Source organism: Lepidochelys kempii, chromosome 3 (assembly GCF_965140265.1).
Source record: "Lepidochelys kempii isolate rLepKem1 chromosome 3, rLepKem1.hap2, whole genome shotgun sequence".
Classification (NCBI taxonomy): Eukaryota; Metazoa; Chordata; order Testudines; family Cheloniidae; genus Lepidochelys; species Lepidochelys kempii.
The window spans coordinates 123,499,774-123,522,304 of NC_133258.1; the positions used below are offsets into that span (position 1 = coordinate 123,499,774).

General features: G+C 41.9%; 1 protein-coding gene across 13 annotated transcripts in view; it reads left to right on the plus strand.

The window, feature by feature from the left end:
* The window catches only part of QKI (QKI, KH domain containing RNA binding), a 331,524-nt gene that overhangs the window by 35,967 nt on the left and 273,026 nt on the right, over positions 1-22,531 (plus strand). The window lies entirely within an intron of this gene.

The following is a 22,531-nucleotide window of genomic DNA, read 5'->3' on the forward strand; positions in this document are numbered from 1 at the left end:
TGTCTCAGGTGCACTGTTAATCACAAGGCTGAAGAGTAGCCCCAACCACTGAGTGTACCAATGTCCTGTTGCACACCAGAACTTACTACTATTTAGTGATGCTCTTTCATGTTTGCACTAATCTAATCCCCCTGCGCACTTTTCGGTGTTGTATGGAACATATCATTCCGCACAGAAAAATAGTCCTATAAGGGTAACTTGACGATAGAGAAACCATGTTAAACACCCATTTTTCTCTGCTATACCATAGATCTAGTTTTATAAACCTTACCAGGGCCATTCATGTATCTTCACTTTCCATAGCACTTTGTGATCCTATAGTCATTTTTAATTCTCATTTTCTATAAGAAAATAAACTATTATGCTGAAATGAGATTTTGTAAAATAGCAGTCACTAGTGACCAGAGAACCAAAATTACTCTCCTCCTTTTTTCCTCCTGTCTCCCTTTCTTCCCCGCCTCTTTGTTTTCCCCCTTCCAGTACAGTTTAATTGAAAAATAATCAAGTTTTTAGCAGATGCTGCAGGCCAGGTGGCAGAAGGGGAGTGGCTGTTTGTTTTTCGAAGCATTTCTGCTGAAGGAGCATAGGAAATGTTCCTTCAAAAGGGAATTGTTTCTCCCTGCAGTGGATACATGGGGAGGAGTGGAGAACAGGATGTGAGGGATTGTACAGAAGCCAGCGGAGAAGGTAAGCCTGAATGGCTATTTCAGGTTTCAACTGCTTTTGTAGCCAAACCCTATTAAACTCTATAGCTATTGCATTGAATGGAGGAAAGAGGTTATGGTCTTTCCCCAATTCCCTTTGTTTTTATACTCATTTAATGTAATAAGCATTAAAGTTTTCCTTCCTTTTTGCTGATGTGGCCTCAGCAGCATAACATATGCATTCGTGCATGACTATGACATCAAAAAGGCTCATCTGTCATAACATAGTTTTGGGCAATTGTTGTTGAAAGCCGTACTTTACATATTAAACTGTTAATTGTAAAGCTTTGTCAGTTCCATACCAATATACCATATTAAGAAGCAGAGTTGCATCTTGGCTGATTTGAACCCTCCTATATAAGCCAAATCATTAACTCATGTTTAGAAAGGAACTTTGACTATAGGCAGGTTATTCCATAATTGTTGATTATACAGAATTTACTTTCCTTTGGAGCATGTGTTACTGGTTGCTGTCAGACCAAAAACTAGATGTATAGTTGGTCTCATCCTGTATGACAATCCCAATGTTCCTAGTACGTGTTAGTTTATTACATATCTTGATGCACATACCTGCCTGAAGGAAACAGCATATTCTGATGACTAAAATGTATAAGGCACTAAATCCTTCAACTCATTTTGTGGTTGTAGATACTGAACTGTGGAATATTGCATATATGTTTTTGCCTCCTCAACCCCAGTTTTTAGATTGGAAACTTCCAGTACAATGTTCTATGGTATGGCAGACGTTTTGATCATACTTACTCTAAGCAATGCTGATAGTTCTGCTTATTAAGGTTGCCCAACACTTCCCATTATAAGACTCTGCTTTCAGTTGCTTGGAATTTGTCCAAATGGCCCCAAGTTTGGCATAAAACTTTCCATCTGCTGGCACCAACAAAGAGCACCAGGTAGGATTAATCTCCAGTGGTACTGGCCTGATTCCATAAGGATCTGCCAACCACTAAGCAAGTGGAGGCACCAGATCTGATGGCAAAAACTACGGGATCCCTTGCATTCCAGGACAGACTGAGATTTATACCTCCCTGGAGGATATCTACAACTTCCCTTATCCAAATTCTCCTTAGCTTCCAGGTCATTCTTTCTGAGAGACCTTCTGGTTTCAACACCAGAAGAGGAAACCACCTTGAAGAGAAGATGCTATTCACCTACTGCTAGTGAGCTGGAGTCACCAACTGACACCAACAGTAGTGTCTGGAAATGGATCGAACCTCTTTGTTGGCTGAATCTGGTTTCCAGGATGAATTGTCACTGCCACACCAGGAGGCTGGTCCAGGCAGGGCATCTAGACTGCTCTCCGCCCAGACAAATTTACACTCCAGGGGACCATAGGAACCTGATGTCTTGGGGTTCCTGCAACCAGCATTTGGACATACTGGCTCTGTGGGGGCCCATGGGATCCCTTTGCGGCACCCTGGGTCTGCGTGTGTCTCACCAATTCTCTTCTCCTAAACAGCAGCAACCAGCTCTGCTGGAGTATACAGAAGAGGAAGACATCGAACTAGATCCATCGGGATGGGACCGACCGGCATTTTGTCGTCCTTGTCTGGTTAAGTTGTCTCCCCGTCCCCTCCTCATGACCACACACAATACCAAGAACTCTTGCAGAGGGGAACTTCATGTCCACTTGAGGAGGCCCATGATATGCAGCATAATCTCCTCGACATTCTGCACTTCACTGTTCCCAATAGAGTGGCTCTGCCAGTAAATGAGGCCATCATGGAACCAGTTAGAGAGGTCTGGCACACACCTGCATCATGCATTCCTACCCCTAAAAGGGCTAAAAGACCATTGTTCCTGCTAAAGGAACAGAATTTTTGTTAATTTGCCTTGTTTTCAACTCCTGAGTAGTGCAAACAGCCACAAAAAGATCCGAGAAATAACACCCCCAAGACCACCCTTGTGGACAAGAGTGCAGAATGCCTTGACCTGCTGGGGAGGAGGGTATTCTCGTCCACCAGCCTTCTGTTTAGAATTGTTAACTACTGTTAGTGAAATACAATTTTATAAACTACTCTAAATTCCTGGAGTTTAAAAACAAATGGCCTCAGGAGGACAGGGCCCAATTTCAAGCGCTTATTGATGAGGGTAGACTTGTGGCAAAGACTTTGCTTTAGGCCTCAGTGGATATAGCCAGTACTGCTAACTAGAGCCATAGAATCCCAATAGCAATCTGGTATGAATTGTGGCTTAACTCTTTGGTGTTCCCTGGAGAGGTTTGGAACACCACTGAGGATTTGTCGTTTAGAGAATTAGACTCTCAATGAGAAGACAGATGAATCTTTGCACTCATTAAATGACTCCAGCACTGTCTTCTGCTCCCTCTGCGTTTATACATTGGCCCTGAAGAGAACGTGATAAGCAGATACACAAGCCAAGGTGTCCAACAGGCTTTCTATGACCATATGGACTGCCACACAAGTGTCAGAAGAAGCAAATGCCAAGGTTATGCACTGCCTCCACCTTGATGTCAGCCACCCAATCTCATCGACTGACCAAAGGTAACTTTTGGCAGGATGCCCGAAAGTTGCAAACCTTCATTGGTGCCATCGCCAACTGATTCCTGGACCTTTGGCTGCCTCATAGACTTTGACCACAGTGGAGGGCCATAACAGGTAGTAGATATCATCCATTCAGACTATTCTGGCCCCAATTTGGGGACCACTCTCATGAGATCATCTGCTGACAGAGGATTCTCTCCTAGAACAAGGAGCTATAGAATGAGTGCCACTTCAACATCATAGAATATCAGGGTTGGAAGGGACCCCAGAAGGTCATCTAGTCCAACCCCCTGCTCAAAGCAGGACCAATTCCCAGTTAAATCATCCCAGCCAGGGCTTTGTCAAGCCTGACCTTAAAAACCTCTAAGGAAGGAGATTCTACCACCTCCCTAGGTAACTCATTCCAGTGTTTCACCACCCTCTTAGTGAAAAAGTTTTTCCTAATATCCAATCTAAACCTCCCCCACTGCAACTTGAGACCATTACTCCTCGTTCTGTCATCTGCTACCATTGAGAACAGTCTAGAGCCATCCTCTTTGGAACCCCCTTTCAGGTAGTTGAAAGCAGCTATCAAATCCCCCCTCATTCTTCTCTTCTGCAGACTAAACAATCCCAGCTCCCTCAGCCTCTCCTCATAACTCATGTGTTCCAGTCCCCTAATCATTTTTGTTGCCCTTCGCTGGACTCTCTCCAATTTATCCACATCCTTCTTGAACTGTGGGGCCCAAAACTGGACACAGTACTCCAGATGAGGCCTCACCAATGTCGAATAGAGGGGAACGATCACGTCCCTCGATCTGCTTGCTATGCCCCTACTTATACATCCCAAAACGCCATTGGCCTTCTTGGCAACAAGGGCACACTGCTGACTCATATCCAGCTTCTCGTCCACTGTCACCCCTAGGTCCTTTTCCGCAGAACTGCTGCCTAGCCATTCGGTCCCTAGTCTGTAGCTGTGCATTGGGTTCTTCCGTCCTAAGTGCAGGACCCTGCACTTATCCTTATTGAATCTCATCAGATTCCTTTTGGCCCAATCTTCCAATTGGTCTAGGTCCTTCTGTATCCTATCCCTCCCCTCCAGCGTATCTACCACTCCTCCCAGTTTAGTATCATCCGCAAATTTGCTGAGAGTGCAATCCACACCATCCTCCAGATCATTTATGAAGATATTGAATAAAACCGGCCCCAGGACCGACCCTTGGGGCACTCCACTCGATACCGGCTGCCAACTAGACATGGAGCCATTGATCACTACCCGTTGAGCCCGACAATCTAGCCAGCTTTCTACCCACCTTATAGTGCATTCATCCAGCCCATACTTCCTTAACTTGGTGACAAGAATACTATGGGAGACCGTGTCAAAAGCTTTGCTAAAGTCAAGAAACAATACATCCACTGCTTTCCCTTCATCCACAGAACCAGTAATCTCATCATAAAAGGCGATTAGATTAGTCAGGCATGACCTTCCCTTGGTGAATCCATGCTGGCTGTTCCTGATCACTTTCCTCTCATGCAAGTGCTTCAGGATTGATTCTTTGAGGACCTGCTCCATGATTTTTCCAGGGACTGGACCAAGGATTCTCCTCCCAGTATTTCACAGCTCTCAAAGAAAAGGGAGGATGTGAGACCATTCTCAATTTTGAATCAGCTAAATATTTGTATTTGCAAATTAAAATTCTGCGTGGTTACGTTGGTATTGATGATTTCCATCCTGGATGGAAAAAGGCACATGGGTCAGGACTCTCTACAAGGTTGCTTACTTTTATGTGGACAATCATCCATTGAACCAAAGGTTCCTCAGATTTCTGGTAGGACAGATAACACTGTCAGTTCAGAGCACTCCCATTCAGACTGGTAACAGCTTGCAGGGTCTTCACAAAGGTTGTCTTGGTGGCAGCACAGATGAGACAAAATGGCTATGCTGTCTTCCCATACCTGGATGACCAGTCCTAACAGGCAGATCCAGATGGCAAGTTCATTTGACAGCTTACCAGTGTTCCACCTTTAGACATATTTGGGATTTTGCATACATATAAAAAAATACATTCTCACGCAGACCATAAACTTCCTAGGAGCAACCCTAAACTTGATCTCAGTAAGGGCCTACTTTCATATGGACATGTTCCAAGCTATTGAACATGTTTTGCCTCCTGAAGCTATGAACAGCCTGATAAGACAAGTCACTCACACACCTGGAATGACAGTCAGGCGTTGTCTTTCCTTGCTAGGCCACATGGCCAGAAGTATTTACATAAGGCTGTTTGCCATGCTTTGTCTCTGTTGCCTACAGGGCAGGCTTTGGTTCGGTTTTGTCAGACAGTACTAATACTTAAGTGACAATCCCCATCAATGTCACAGCTTCCATCATTTGGGGGATGAATCCAGAGCAAGTGCACACCAGAGTCCATTTCCTGACTCCCATGCCCAAAGTGACCATAATCGTGGATGCCTCTCTCAAAGCTGTGGAGCCCACTTGGGTGACTGCACGGCACAAGTTACATGGATACCTCAGGAGGCCAAGATGCGTATCAGTCTTCTGGAACTAAGAGTAGTCAGACGGGCCTGGAATATATTGCTCCCACTTACATGGTCCCAACATACCCGGATGATAGGCAACATCACAACAGTCTTAAATAAAAAGGAGTATAAATAAAGAGTGAAATCTCATCTCTGCTTAAAGTGGTACACTTACGGAACTGGTTATCTAAAATCACATCACACTGTTGGTGAGGTACCTCCCAGGTGCACAAATCTCACAGGCAAACAATCTCACAGATACTTCATCAATCACGAGTAGGAGGCACACAAATCAGTGCTTAAAAGAATCCCCACTCAGTGGGGAATGCCATCTTGGGACTTGTTTGCCTCCCAGATGAACAAGAAGTTCAACATACATTGCTCCAGGGTAGTATTAGGTAGGGATTCCAAGCCCTCTACTATTCTGGATAGAGCACATGAGGTACTCCTTTCCTCCATTCTACTGCTGCAGCAGGCTCTTTTGAACATTTGCCATGGCAAATCTTCAGTCATTTTCATTGCACCCAACTGGCCTGGGCAGTTCTGGTTTCTGGACCTCCTACAAATGTCAACTCATGCTCCCATCAACATTTGACCCTTATCAGATCTGCTAACTCAGGACAGTGGGACCGGACTTTCCAATCCAGGCTACCTTCACCTTGTGGCCTGGTATTTGGTGGGGCATCAGATCTAGAGCATTCATATTCAGAGGCTATTAAACTAAGACTCCTCCATAAAATGTTATCTGGCTAAATAGGTGTTTGTGTACCTGGGCGCAGAAAAATCCATATGTTCTAGACCTTTCACTCTCAAGACTTGGTGCCATTCAGTTAGCTCACTGCAGGTCCACATAGCAGCAATTAGTGTCTTGCCACCTTGGGTAGATGGCTACACTATTTTTACTTGCCTGATAATTAGATTCCTGTAGGGTCTCATTAGGACCTTCCCATCAGTAGTGAAGCCGACACCACAATGGGAACTCAGTCTTTTACTTTCAGAATCCACTTAAAAAAAAGAAAAGGAGTACTTGTGGCACCTTAGAGACTAACAAATTTATTAGAGCATAAGCTTTCGTAAGCTACAGCTCACTTCATTGAATGCATACAGTAGAAAATATAGTGGGGAGATTAATCTATATTAATTAATCACTATATTTTCCACTGTATGCATCCGATGAAGTGAGCTGTAGCTCACAAAAGCTTATGCTCTAATAAATCTGTTAGTCTCTAAGGTGCTACAAGTACTCCCTTTCTTTTTACGGATACAGACTAACACGGCTGCTACTCAGAATCCACTAGGCCACCCTTTGAACAACTGGCCACGTGCTGAGTGTCCTACCTGTCTCTAATTTCCTATTAAAGTTGCAGAGTTTCCAGAAGAGAACCAGGAGCTCCTAATGGAATTGGCCTTCCTTGTTGCTATCCTGTCAGCCAGAAGGTAAATGAGCTGAGAGCACTCATGGCCAACTTGCCATATGCTACTTTTCATAAAGAGAAGGTATCCCTTTGCTTCCACCTGAAATTTATCCCTTTAGAGTTCTGCAAATCAATTCATTTAATAGTTTCCTTTCTGAAACCTCGTTCTTCCATTGAGGAGAAGATCCTTCACGCTCTTGATGTCAGATGAGCTTTGGCATTCTGCATGCAAAGAATTAAACCAGTTAGCTTACGTTATATGTTGCTAGAGCAGAACGAACACAGGATCAACTGATATCTGCTCAGAGACTGGGTAGAAGTTTGGCTGTCTCTTCTTTTGATCTCAGTAAGCCATCTCCACCCCTCCTCCCCGATTGGAGTGAGGGCCCATTCCACTATAGTACAAGCAGCTTCTGTAGCATCTCTTCAAGAAGTGCCTGTGCTGGACATTTGAAAGGTGGCAACCTGGAATTTCATGCACAGCTTCATGAAGAATTTATGCTTTAGTCTAACCTCTTCAGCAGATGCAGCCTGTGGAATGACGGTATTGCATGCATCTTACTGTTTGCATCTTCTCGCACCCCACTCCAACTTGACTTACTGCTTAGCCGTCATCCTTGTGTAGAATACACATAGGGACCAACACTTGGAGTGAAGGTTACTTACCTGTAGCAGGAGGTACTTTGAGATGTGTGGTTTCTTTCTGTATGCCATTACCTGCCTTTCTTCTATTCTGCTTGTGTTCATGGTTGAGAAAGAACTGTTGAGGCAGCTTGTTCGCACTTCCCTTTATATCCTTGGTGCTGAACCAGAGGAGCTCCAGGGCTCAGGTGTGGACAAATGGACACTACTCACAAGATTTTCTGGTCTCAAGCATGTGGTGTGTACCCACATGTGGAATACAGATAGGGATCACACATCTCAAAGAACCTCCTGTAACAGGTAAGTAACCTCCATTTTTCATAGAAGAAACTTATATGTTGACTGCGTGGGTATTGGTGTATATACCATTTCCAAACACTCTAAACTCTGATCTCTCCAGCATTTGGAACAAGGGTCCTTCATGTTTGGTGGATAAATATTTAAATGAATGTTTTGTTTTCACTTTTGCAGGTGTTGTCTCATGAGTGGTTATGTCCCTTCTGTGAAATCTTGCTGACTGCACTGATTAGAGAAAGTTAGTTGACTTGCTAGTTCCCCCCCTCTTGGTATTATGTCAAGTCAGATGACTGAACTAAGAAATACAAAAGGGTGGATTATAGTAAGATTAGTATTCTAGTGTGTGGTGGTTCAGTTTAACACAAGATTAGGTCTGAAAAATACTCAAGTTTAATGACTTAGTTCTTATGAACATAATACAAACTGTTTCAGTTTGAAGTTATTTTTTGAGATATTGCGAGACTGTGCCTTAGAGTTAACCATCTAGGACTAAGTTTCTCAACACTTTCAGTGGCTCTAACTTGCAGTAGAAAGAGAATAAAAGCTGCATTTAAACATGAATATTAGAGTACAGGCTTCCAACAATAATTAACAGGCTGTTTTATTTTTCAAAGTTAAATATTCAAATATATATAAAAGAAAATAGTTTCTGAGAAGATTGTGAAACATGTTTTATTGCTGCCACTAAAATTGTACCAAACCCAGGCAGTATTCTAAAGCAGACTAGACTCCATTTTTATTTAAAACCGATTTTTTTTGGTTATTTTGAACATGAAATTCAAGTTATATAATACTTTTCCATAGAAGTTCTAAGAGTGTAGTTCTTAAGTATTGGTTGGTTGTGCATTGCCTTGCATATGAAGAACCTGAGACACGGGTTTTATTTTTTTCCTCCTCCGCTTCTCTAAGTGGACAACGTAGGATGAAAACAGCTTTCGCTTGTCCGTTGTGAATTTACAAAATGAATTGATTTTTTATTTTTTGCCCTATTCACATGCTAAATTTGTATATTTAATCTGTATAATTCATTCTGTGCATGCATTGTGGGCAGAATTTGATAGTGAAACTGAACTTGGTTGTATAAGTGGTGGTGTTTAAGGATTTTCGTTTTTAGCCTAAAGTATGTATTATGTGGAATTAAATTGTTTACAAACATTTCTTTTTAAAGCTAGGCATATAAGTGTTTAATTGTAGGCTGCAAAACAGTTGGTAAACCAGTTATGTAGAGATTTGTTTTTTCCAACTATAAATAAAAGGAGAGGATAAATTTTATGTCATAATCAAGTCTCAGATGGTGTCCATATTAATGGAGACCAGCAATATGACAATACCTAAAAATGTCAGAAATTCATACAACTTGCTATTCTTTTCTGACAAGCAGCATTCGACTTAAGGCTATCATTCGGTCAGCTGTCCACCCAGTTACTTAAGCTACATGCTGACTGCATAGTTTGTTAGTGAAGGTTTCTTGGAACTAAGCAGAGCTGTCCTGTATGTACGGCTTGGCCATAAGAAGAATAAGAATGGCGTATCTGAAAATTTGTCAATCTATTTAATGGAAGCAAAAATACCTTCCATAGTTAGGCTTGGTAGTATTTGATGTTCGTTTTTTTATAATGGTGGCTATATTGATATTTAAGCTTTGTTTATTTTTATGCATTTAAATTTTCACAGTTGCAGAAAATTATTGGGGATGTTTAATAATTTAATGAGTGTAGATATTGAGATTCAGAAAGTTAAGGCTTATAACTATTAAAACGTGAATCGTCAATATATACAAAGTTAATAAACTTAAATCAATCTTTAATAAATTCTCAAGCAGCATTTTTCATTCTTTTCTTGTCTGTAAATTTCATTCATCATCGATGGAAGTATTTTTTTGTTTTCTGTATGTACAGTGAAGACTTGTACTGACAAAAATGTAATCCAAGCCTATCCATAGACTAAAAACAATGTAGTAACTAATACAGTTGCATTATCTGGTGTCTAATTTGTCACTGTAAGAATTGGTACCTGTCAGCAAAAAAATTGTGCCTATCGCTCCATCCATCCTTCGGACAGAGTGATGGGGCTGTATTTTTTTTTATGCCAGGACTAGGGCAAAATTACACAAACTGTAGTCTGGGGATAGGGAAGAAGATGTTAAAAATGTGGGAGTGAGCTATCATTAGTCAGTAAATTGTCAGAGTTCATTATTAAGTGAATTGGGGATGTGTAAGGAGCTAGCAGATCCTGTTCCTGTGGATTAAGGCCCTAGTTGAAATGATGAAAGCTGTCAGCCAGCTCAGCCTCTTATGAAATCGTGCTTCATTTACATAGACATGCATGGTTTTATAAATACTGGATTGGCTTTATTATTTTGCTCTACTAGCAGATTAAATTAATTGAAGATCTCATTTGAAAACTGAGCCAGTTCTGGAAATAGTGACATGGTGTTTCTCCTTTTTCAGCGTTTGCTATGTTGCATTACTAGGTTAATTTTTTGGAAACTCACTGACCCTGATTTAGATGACTAGTAATGCACAAAGAGAAGACAGAGGGATGCTTATATTCAACTTTGCATATCTATGATACAATCTCAGCAAGTTGAGCTGTTATGGTAATGCTAATAAGTTCCATTCATAGAGATCTCAATAAAAGTTGAATGTAATTCTTTGTAAAGAATACATAACGATCATTCTCAGTGACTCTCAGTGACTCTGTATAAATATTTTTTTGTTTTACATGAGGAATCTCAGAAGATGTATATAATTCTTACTGTTTTATTTTTATATTTTTGTAAACTCTGAGATGGGCTTGCTATTCTAGTTATGATTCTTTTTCAACAACTTTAATTCCAATCCTTATTTTAGTTTGGAGATACAAATATTTAAGGTTGAGTAATGTAAGCTGTTAAAGCTGATCCCTCCTGTTTTTATTAAAAATCAGAAATTGACTTCCAAATCACTTGCTGTAATTTAATGGCAATGTAAATGATTAAAATAAACATGTAGTTTATAGTATTAAAGAGTGTAGATTATTACTGTGAAAATATCCACTAATTAATCAGCTTGCTCAAACTTGTGGCAGTTTCATAACACCTGCACATAGTTTTTTGGGTTCCCGTAGAATTGAGCAGTTATAGACACTTTAAGAAATATCAGAACAATGTTAACTAGAAAGGTCGCATGAGATGCTTTCAAACCAAACGAAGGTTTTCTTGATATGAGTTTGAGAAGGGCAGAAGACATTCATTCTTTTTCGCAAGACTTAAATAGACCCAAGCTTTCACCATACCTTGCGGAATCACTGCTTCTGCCTCAAAGAAAGGGTGAACAATTGAACTAAGTGGAAAAACCTGTTGCACAGATCATCTTGCTATAAAGAATGCTGCACAAACAACCATTTTCTTCCTCTTCAGGATAGTGGTGATGACCAGGATTGATCTGTATTATGGTATGGAAAACACCTATTGGCAAGCTAGTCAGCTGACTGGTCAGAGAATGTGAATTGACTGTCTGTTTGATCATAGTCAAATATTCCAACAAGAATGTTCTGATATATCTGCTGGCCTACCTTTTTGATTCCATCATGGTGCCATTCTCTTATCTCTTAGAACTTTTTTCTGAGTTAAAAATAACTTAGTAACATTTTTTATAATTAGGCCTAAGTATTTAAGGCTAAGCCTACTGGAGACGATAGTGTTACTCTGTTGTTGTTGTTGTAAATATTCTAGTAAATTAGTGAGTTAAAATATTGGACCATTTTTGATGTTTTGACCAGTCAGTTGACCGGTTATTTTTGGAATGGTCCCAACCCTAAGAAAACCCTTGGGAAAACCTTTTGTGGTATTGGTGTGAACAGTGGAAATATGTAGATACGTGTCTTGGAATTAAATATCAGAATAACCTGTCCACTCACTGTAGTTAGTGTTGGTAGAATTTTCATATTGAACTATTGGATTGCTAAGCTACTTGAGAGCAAGGGCTAAATGAGACGACTCAACTTTGAAGACTGAAGAGAAGTAAATTCCCAATCTCCTCAGACTCCCCTACCGGTTTTTACACATCTCCAAGGGAGTTTTCCTATGCCTGAACAAAAGAACTATTCTATAAAGTGGAGAAAGGATTCCAGAAAATGACTGTTCCCCAAATAACCATTTATTCTGAGTGATGGTGGAAGAAAAAAGGCAATTCTTTCATCACACAAAGGGGCAAGACAGAAGTGCAGTAACCCTTCCCCACTTCAGAAAATGGTTAGGTAAAAAATGGCTGAATGATTTCCAAGTGAACCCATCGGCAAAACAGCTTGCTTCTGATTTGTATGGTTGTTCACAAGTGGAAAATGATAGAACATGCTTTAGATCTGGAGACTACTGGAGGTTATCAGATCTGGGTCCTTTGTGGTAACTGTTGAAGCCAGAGAGCACTGCCTTGTTTGTTAATGAATACTTCCAGTCTGTATGCATTTTCTCCATGCATAACAGGTAAGGCTATTAGTTGTACGTTAAAGTTCTTGTCAATAATGGGAATGAGCCACGAGGCTCTCCTCTCTGAGACAGCCTATAACCTTAACTACTGTAAATAACATCAGGTTGTCTGATATTTCTCTCAAGTTCTGGGGGTTTCTCTGACCATGCTTGTTCACCTGTATTTCTAAAATCCACTCTGTGAGGCCTTGGAAAACATCTGATGCACTTATAAAAATTCTGAGAGCTGGATATCGTGTGTTCAGAATTACACTGAAGAGTCCCTTAATCTTTCAGTCCAGGGTATACTTATAGTGTTAGTACTATACAGGAAAATAGGAAATGTATCAGTACAAGAGATGATACACAGATGTAGAGGTTCCACGGGCAAAGCTCACATAGCCTTTGAGAGAACCTCAATCTCAGACTTAACTTTTGGCATTCAGGCTCAGCATGAGAAATAAAATTCTCCCATCTCCTGGAAAATTTTAGTGGAAGGAAGGAATGACAATCCCCAACCATTTAGAAGCATTTGCCAAGAGGAGGAGCATCAGCTTCTTGAGGAAGTGTCCTGAAGTACTTGTCCTGGAACACCACAGTGGACTAGTATATTTTTACACCCACCCCCACCCCATGGAAATTGACCACTTTGGCTGTCATAGCCTCTTCCTAGAGGGCTGAGAGAACTGGTGCTTCTGTCTTGAATTTCTTCTTAATTGTTCATCCAGGAGAGTGTGTGTTTTGGACTTCCATTTCAATTAGGACTCTTCAGTATCCAGTTCCTCTACTCTGCCCATGAAAGGGAGTGAAGCTCTGAAGTTCAGAAGGAACCCATATGGTTTAGTCTATTTTAAGTAGTGTTCTTCTCTTTCCTCCTCATTTCCAAATGCAGCTGATTTTTTTTGGAGGGGCTCCAACTAGGGATTTATTTGTTTGTATGTATCAAGACCTGTGTCCTCAAGACCTGTGAAACAGTTTGCTCTTGCCTAGTAAAGAAGTATGCTTATTCTGCTATGGCTCTCAGCTTTCTGGGTTGAGAATTAGGGATCTTAAGCTGAGGAACCCCTCAAGGTAGTCATTAAGCACTCCTTCCACATGTTCATGAGTCATGATAGCCTGGCTTTAGTCAAGAGTTTAGAATGGAATTTAGCAGAAAGATGCTCAGGATATTCACTGTCTGTAGCATCTGATGGGCTTGTCCAATAACTTAAACTTATGTACCCTGCCTTCTGCTTTCAGCTGACAGTTTTGTTAATGTGAAATGAGTTGATGGCCTCACTAGTTAGTATTCTTAGCATATCCAAATTGCAATGGGCATCCGTTGGTACCCTAGCCTCAATAGGTAGGACTGAATGGGTGTGTAGTCTCGAAATAAAGTGTAGCATCAATAATCTCAAAATATTAATGGCACAGTGTGGGAAAGCAACTGTGCTTACCCTGTTCTGTGGCTTGAAGATGTCTGTCTCCAGGCCTGTCAATGTGGTACTGTTCATGAACACTAAATTCTTTTAAAAGCAAGAAGTAGGAAATCAAGTAAAGGTAAATTGTTTACACAAAAACAGGCATCTCCCTCCATAAATTTAAAAGCTACAGATAGAACCTACAGAAAATATGAATTAATTCAAATCAGTAATCATAGTTTTGCTATCTGAATGTGTAAAATGGGAGGCTTCTTTTAATACCATTATTTAGTAGTTCTTAGAATGGTAAGCTACTGTTGCTTAGTTGTCTGTGCCTAGTTAATCTTTATTTACTTATGGAACATTACCAAAGTTAACCACTAAGTAAATAGAAAAGGAGTACTTGTGGCACCTTAGAGACTAACAAATTTATTTGAGCGTAAGCTTTCGTGAGCTACAGCTCATCCGATGAAGTGAGCTGTAGCTCATGAAAGCTTATGCTCAAATAAATTTGTTAGTCTCTAAGGTGCCACAAGTACTCCTTTTCTTTTTGCGATACAGACTACCACGGCTGCTACTCTGAAACCTGTCACTAAGTAAATGGATCACAATTCAGGGTGTAAATAATAAAACTTGCGTATACAATCAAGAAGCAACTAAAATTAAGTGTTGAATTTGGCCACCTTTGCTTTGAGGGGACTGGGACAACAGAGGAAGTGGTCATATTTTAATGACTTCAGAACCCAATAATAACAATGTAAGCCTTTTATTTATGCAGCCGATTGTAGTGGTCATGCTAAAGAACTTGGCCAGTGAAAACTGGAGAATAGTTGACATTGTTAACCTAATTCATACTGCCAGGAAACTTTATACCAAAACTGAACAGTAACAAATTACCCACAATAACTGCTTTGTCATTTTGACTTGTCCGATGTTGATGCTTTTGAATAAGCAAGAAGTTGACTACTATGTTGGATTTCCTTTCATTATAGGAACATTTTTAATTTCAATTTGGACCTTAAACACCCAATTGCCTTGATTAGAGACTTTATTTTGTTTAAGCATTGTTTTGTCTCTGCCAGTCCTGGACCATCATTCTACTCAGAGCCAAATGGTTAATTTTTCGCAGCCTGTTAAGGTTGAAGGTGTGAAGATAGTGTAAATTAGTTGGTGTGATGTTGTATGTTAGATTGTGTGGCAGTGGGTTATTGAGTGGATCACTTAACTATTTACATACAGACTTTTTAAAGATTTAGAGTTTTTGTAAAATGTAGTAATTTGGGATATTTTTGTTACTTCAACTTTGACACAGCTTTTAAAATCATGACTAGCTTTCTGGCTTCTCCCTTGTTTGTTGTTCTGTTTCTCATTTCCTGATGGTTTTTCTGAGCTCTGGAGGAGTGAGTCAGAGTTTTCTCTTCTCTCCTTATTAGGAGTCTCTAGTTAACTCCTTTCTGTCTAACTTAACATGCAAGTATGTACGTCCCCTTATGAGTTTTATACAAATATTTGTAAGTACTATATTAGCGACCCCAAAACCACTAAATTCTGTTGCCCCTTAGTGAGGCCCCCCAAAAAATGTGGGGTCATATGAGGGTTAGGATGAGCTAAAGAGAAAATGGCTGATATTTTTCGTAAGCATTTGAGATTGCTCAGTTTTGTATTTTAGCAAGCCCTAATTAAGCCCTGCTCTGACACTACTGCACAGGAATTCATATCTTGCGGCGTACGCCCTGAGGCAGTTCACCTTTCAACACAAGGTCCAGTATCCACTTCATTTGAGAGACAATTACCATCATCCAGACTGAGGAACGAACAAATACATTTAAAAATCTTTCAGTATATTTCTTTAAAACTCCAGAGGGTCATTGTTGAACATCATGCCATTTCACATTTTAAGGAAGATACGGCAGAGTGTAGTACCTTAATGGTAAGGGTATTTTGTAAGCAGTTTGCAGTGTTTGTGGGTAAAGAATTTTTAAAATCATTTTCAGCTTTGCTTCTCAGAGTTAAGTATGTGAGAGAGTCAGCTTTCTCTCTCAAAATTGCAAACAATTCTAAAGATTATTTTAAAGTTTCAGGTGCTACGTGTTATCAAAGGTCTTCACTTGCAATGCAAGTTCCTAAAATTAATACAGGTCATGTCTATATAAGTAAGATTGTTCTTGAGGGCTGAAAACTGGTTGTAGGGATTTTCAGGGCTGATTGATCATCTCTTGAAGTGCCCTCCAACTAAGTTGATGCTCAAAGATTTGTCCAAATAACAGAAGTGCTGTTGAGCTATTAATGCTTCTGTCTTAAGAAGGATCACAGAATCTTAATGTTTCAAAGGGCTTAAATAACTTTAACAAGTAAAGTTGATGCAAATCCGCCTGTTGCAATGTCTAGTAAGTAGTTCTTTAAATTTGGATTGAAGCGTGCATTATTTTTGGTCCGTGTCTTGAATATGCTCAGCAAAACATAAATCATTATGGGCCTGGCCCCTGTTAGGCTCTGTAATGTTTGAATTGGGGAGGGGTGCTGCAGAGAAGTCTTTGAACATACTCTAATTTGGAATGTTACCATTCAGTTTTTAATAGCATAAATATAGGTTTTAATAAGAATTAAAAGCAAATGCAGTGAATAACCTTAATTTGAAAGCAGTTTAGTTATTTTTTTAAAATCTACCCAGCTGATTATGTAAAATAAAGTACAGTTTAGTGTTGCAAACCAAAAAACTGATGTTATATCATATTTTTCCAGCCGCAGATTGTCTGTCTAGATCCTTGTACCTTTCAACAAAAGTGTTGGCTCATCTGTGATGTCAGAACATACTTTTTCAAGTGATGGTTCCTAAGTGTATTCCACATCTGAGTCAAGAAGTTCTTCGTTGGCCCGCACATGCATAATAACTCTCTTAATGCTCCTTGCTGAGGATGTAAGAGACAGTGTAGGTTGACGCCTCTCCAGTTCCTTCTTATTGCCTCATGACCTGAGTCTGAATCATGTCCTTCACTTTGTTGTATAACTTAGATAGAAAACATTTTGTACATAGTTATATACTTAGATTAGTAGTTAAAAAGTTAAAGTATACAATATATTTCTCTGGTTGGGGAATCCAACTTCAGGACTGTGTCCAGCATCCTGGGATTCAAGAACTGTCTCCTGCCCTTGATCCTTCTCCATCAGTGGTGTCTGTGCTGTCTGGGTGAGGTGCATATCTCTGCAAAGTGCAATATCTGTCACTTCTCACTGATGAGAAGCCCAGGAGCTTTGTCTGTGGAAGCACCTGACGGAGAAGCGCTCAGATTCATGCCAGGGAACCCTCCCTCCTGCCCTATGCATTGGACTCAGCTGTCGAGTAGAGCCTCTCTAAGCATGTGCCTTGAAGCAGAGCCATCAATATCTAAGACTAAGGACTCGTCTTCCAGGGCTCTCCATGAAAGTAGAGGGCAAACTCATGAGAGCAAGGAGAGATCCCCATTGAGGACTGTCAATAAGAACTGCATTTCCTCCCTGAGATGGTCCAGATTGGGTGAGACATTGCAAGTGGAACCTAAGGAACCAGCTCTGATGAAGACCCCCCAGATCAGAGGGCAAGATATTAAAAAAAGAAAGATCTGCTGGTTCCGTTAGTCACCTTGGTTCAGAAGCACAAGGATAGATGCTCTCTGGTTCCATCTGTGTGTGGTGGTGTGGATGCATTCTCGTACCACCTCCTCCATCTAAAGATTGTCCAGTTTGTTCTGATGCACCAGTTCCCTCCGACTTAACTGTCGGAACCCCTTGGACACCAGGGTGCACTGAGCCTTATGTAACACCAGAGAATATATTCCTCCCTTATCCATAGTCTCCATTTGTTTCTGGCCTGGTCCTCGTAAGGGATGTTCTTACTCTGATGGAGGAGTCTATATCACTGTCCCAGGAGCCGTTTCACCTCCAACCATCTGTCAGGAGTGTCCTGGTACAAACTGCAGTGCCACTACTGATAGAGCAGTTCTTGAACTTGGATGAATCAGAGGAGATGGCTGTACCAGTACCTGCGCTTAGAGAGTCGAGGGTTATGCTTGCCATTCAGTTGGGTAAGGCGTGGCCACCCCCGCGCTCCAGGGGCTGCTGGTACTGATTTCGTTTGGGTCCCCCGCAACCAATCAGTCCCTCTTTCTGGCCTTATATGGGGCCTTAGGGCAGGCATCTAGGTGCCTCTCAGGAGTCGTGCTGCTGATCATCTTCTCATCAACCAGTTCTGTTGGTGTACAAGGAGGAAGAGGCAGAACTGAATCTGCAGGTACCAACAGTTTTTGCCAGTACCTGGAGCTATTACAAAGACTAGCCAGTGACCTACAGATCTTCAGCACTGGCTCCTGGACATCTTGCAGCTGGAAGGACCAAGTAAGCTGGCTTTACCCATCAATGAGGCCATATTAGAACCAGAAAGAGTGGTATGACACACTCCAGCATCCTGTGCCCCAGCGCTGATAAGGGCCAAGAGATGGTATTTTGTTTCAAATCACCATCCAGGATCTCAGTTTTGATGAGTTGAATCTTTTCAATGAGAAAACGGATGGATCCCTGGTCTCACTAAAAGATTGGGATAGACTCCATGTTCCCTTGGAATTTTTTACTTGCTCCCGCCCCAGGAGGAAACACCAGAGGCAACCCTATAGACCGAGGCCGCCTTCTCCTCATGTACCTTATTACCAGCACACAGCTGAACCACTGTGCAAATATCAGAAGAGTCAGAGGCCTCATTTCTCAGTCCCCGCTACTGCCACAGCCTCTGTTCACTGTCAACCACCAGCCAAAAGTCACTTTAGACATATTGATTGAGACCTGTGTACCATTACTGATGCAACCCTCTCGTCCCCAATTACCTTTGGGGGCTAACTTGCGCTCTTCACTCACAGTTGGAACAAGATCACTGCGGACAGTTGGGTTCTGGTGGTTATTCACCAGGGATACTCATAGATGGGAAGGAGAAAAAAAACAAACTAACAAACCCCCATCAGGGACCACTTTCACAAGGTAATTCTTCAATGGGAAGTGGAATCCATCTTCCATTAAGGGGCAATAGTATGTGTTCCACCTCATTAACATGGGAGAGGATTTCACTCCCCATATTTCATAATTCTCCAAAAAGATGGAGGGTGGAGACCTATCCCAAACCTTCAGTAACTCAACCTCTTTATTCAAAAACTGAAATTGTAAACTATAATCCCCTCCCTTCAGGAAGGGATGTGGTTTGTGGATCTTGACACGAAGGGCACACATTTCAGTGTGAACACTGACCCATCAGACAGAAAGTTCCTGTGTTTTATGGTAGGTCAGGAGCACTTTCAGTTTTGAGTCCTCTCCTTTGGGCTGGCTACCGCACCTAGAGTATTTACAAAGGTTTTCTCTGTGGTAGCAGCCCAGATGAGACACCAGGGCTATATGGTATTCCCATACCTGGAAAATTGGCTCCTGGTAGGTCGATCTTGTAAGGAGATGAGGTCAGCAATGGGTTCTCATACAACTTTTAACAGCCCTAGGCATTTAGAAGTTCATTTTGTTACCAAAAAGGTTGTTAAACTTTGTGGGGGCAAGGTTGGACTCTATTTCCGCAAGAGCATTCCTTCCCTCAGAAAGGTTTCATGTACTGATGATGATCCTGATTTCACACACAACTTGCAGATCATGAACCACAGTGCACAAGTGCCTCTCACTGTTTGGCCACATGGTTGCTGTATGCATCTATGTGGCTCCTTTCACCAGACTCCACTTACGGTGCCTGCAGGCTTGGCTCCACTCAACCTATTAAGCAAAACCATCATCAACTCCAGGGTGGTCACTCCCGCCACAATTGTCACCTCTCTAACTTGGTGGTCGAATGGGGAAAAGGTCATGGTGGGAGTTGCTTTCAGCCCTCTCACCCCCAGGACTGCCATTGTGATGGACACCTACCTTCTGGGGTAGAGTGCTCACCTGGACAGTCACACTGTTCAGGGTACCTGAACCCCATGAGAACTGGAACAGAGGGTGCTCCTCTTTGTGTACAAGGCCTTCCTTCCACTTCCACTTCAGCTCCATACTCACTTAAAGGTAATATCACCGCTGTGATCTGTATGGGAGGCATGACATTTTGTTCCCTCTGTCAGGAAGCCAGCAGACTTTTGTGGTGTGGTTTCTGATGCACCATACAAGCTGTGTACCTTCCCAGTATTCACAACTCCTTGACTGACAAATTTAACAGAAGCTTCTCAATAGACCATAAGTCAAAAATTCATGACAGTCCCAAGTGAGATATTTAGACAGTGGGTACTCCACTATGGGACCTCTTTGCATCCCAAACGAACGCTCCCCCTGTGTTGCTCCAGAGGAGTCATGGGTTGCGATTCCCAAGGTGATGCTCTCCTAATGTCTTGGATGAACGGTCTCAGATATGCCTTTCCTCCCATTCCCTTACTTCCATAGCTTATAGGGAAGATATGTCATGACAGAGCCAACATCATTCCATTGGCTCCTCACTGGCTCAGACCATTCTGATTCACAGAAATTCTAAGTGTCTGCCCATCCACCACTCAGGATTTGCCTGTTCTCAGATCTCCTGACCCACGATGGGGGGAAGACCAAGCACCCTAGTGCGGGTTCACTCCACCTCACAGCCTGGACTTTGGGTGGGCATCAGAAATAGAACATTCATATTTGGCCCCTGTTCAGATGAGCCTTAATTGGAGTAGAAAAGTGTACTTAAACCTGCTAACAAGCCAGTTCGAGATTTTTTTTTTTTTTGGCATAACTGGGCGCAACTGCATCAACATTCTCCAGATATAAGTCTAGAACAACTGAATCTGTCTTATCCCTAAAGAAAGCATAATTAGTGCCTTCCAACATCCGGTAGAAGGACGCCCTGTCATTACTCATCTGGCTACTACACAATTTGTGAAAGGCCTGATCAGGACCTTTCCACCAGTTCTTAAACCTACCCCTCAATGGGACCTTAACCTTGTCCTGTCCAAGCTCATTAGTCTGCTTTTCGAACCCATGGCAACTTGTACCATGACCCACCTGTTCATGAAGATGGCGTTCTTAGTAGCTATCACCTCAGCTACGAGGGTTAGTGAGCTTAGGGCTGCCATGGGGAATCCTCCTTACACAGTTTTTCACACACCCCCCCCTTCCGCCGCCCCCCCCCCCCCCGAAATTTACCCCGAAATTTTTTTGTTAGACTACATCCCAAGTTTCGCCCTAAGATTGTTGGAGTTCTGCGTCAGTCAAATTATATTTACCCATACTCTTCCCGAAACTCAGTGCTTCAGCTGAAGACAAGAGACTTAACTCCTTCCATATCTGGGTTGTCCTGGCGCTCTCCGTACAAAGAACCAAACATAGTGGGAAATCACTCTTTATTGCCCTAAGAGAGGTTACATGGGCAAGCCATTTTCTCCCAGAGGATTTCTATGTGGGTCTCAGGATTCATTTTTAAATGCTGCAAGTTAGCAAACATTCCTCCGCCTGGGTGTCTGTTCACAGAGCACAAACTGCCTCCCTGACATCCCTGTCAAACATTCTGCTGCAAGGCATCTGCAGAGTGGCCACCTGGAGTTGAATTTACATGTTCAGGACACACTGTGCCCTTGTTCATATCTCAGCTGCGGATGCAACCGTGGGATTGGCAATATTGCAAGCATATTTGTTACCAGCATCCTCTTGCCTGCCTCCAGTCTGAACATTGCTTGCCAATCACCCTCGGGTGGAATACATATAGGGACCATCACTTGAAGCGGAGGTTACTTACTGTAACTGGAAGTCCTTTGAGATGTGTGAATCCCTATCCACTACCCTCTCTTCTACCCCCTCTCCCCATACATTGGATTGTGGTAAGAGGAGGAACTGGAGAGGCGTTGACCTCCATTGCCTCTTATACCTTCTGTTGGGAGCATGAGGAGAGCCTACTGCACATATGCAGGCCACTGGACACTGCTTGGAAAAACTTCCAGATTTGGGTGCATGGCACGCATGTGTACCCATGTATGGAATACAGATAGGGACCATACAGCTCGAAGAATCTCAGTTGCAGTAAGTAACCACAGCTTCTTGTCTGACACCGTTACTTTTAGCTGTATGTATGTTAGCATTTTTGGGAAAAAATTCCTACTGTTACTAATGCTGGTGCAGCTCCACTGCTGGTGTCAGCAGTAGGAGTGTGACAGTAGACCAATTAGGTGGTTACCAACATTTTATCCACTCTATTGCCAAAACCTGCTTAGAACAGGTCTGCACAATAGTAGTAAAATGCCAGTGTCTCCCATTCTTTGCCTGCACTATCATTTCAACTATTGCTATTGCCGATGGATTTGATGCATGGGTGTTAGTGGTGGAAAACTTTCTAGAAAGACCAGCGAAGGATCGACTTTTAATCAGTGGGAAAAGGTTATCACTTCACCAACTAAACTAGTTTTCAGGTTAATAAAAATGCTAGATTAAGAACTGTATGAATTATTGTTTTCTGCCAATAAAATAGAGTGCACTTAAAAATGTCGATTGAAGGCTTTTAGGAAGTGAACAGCCTGTGGGTGTGTTTGGTCTGAGTTTTAAAGTCAGTTCGACGCAGGCCTTCAGGCCCTGCTCA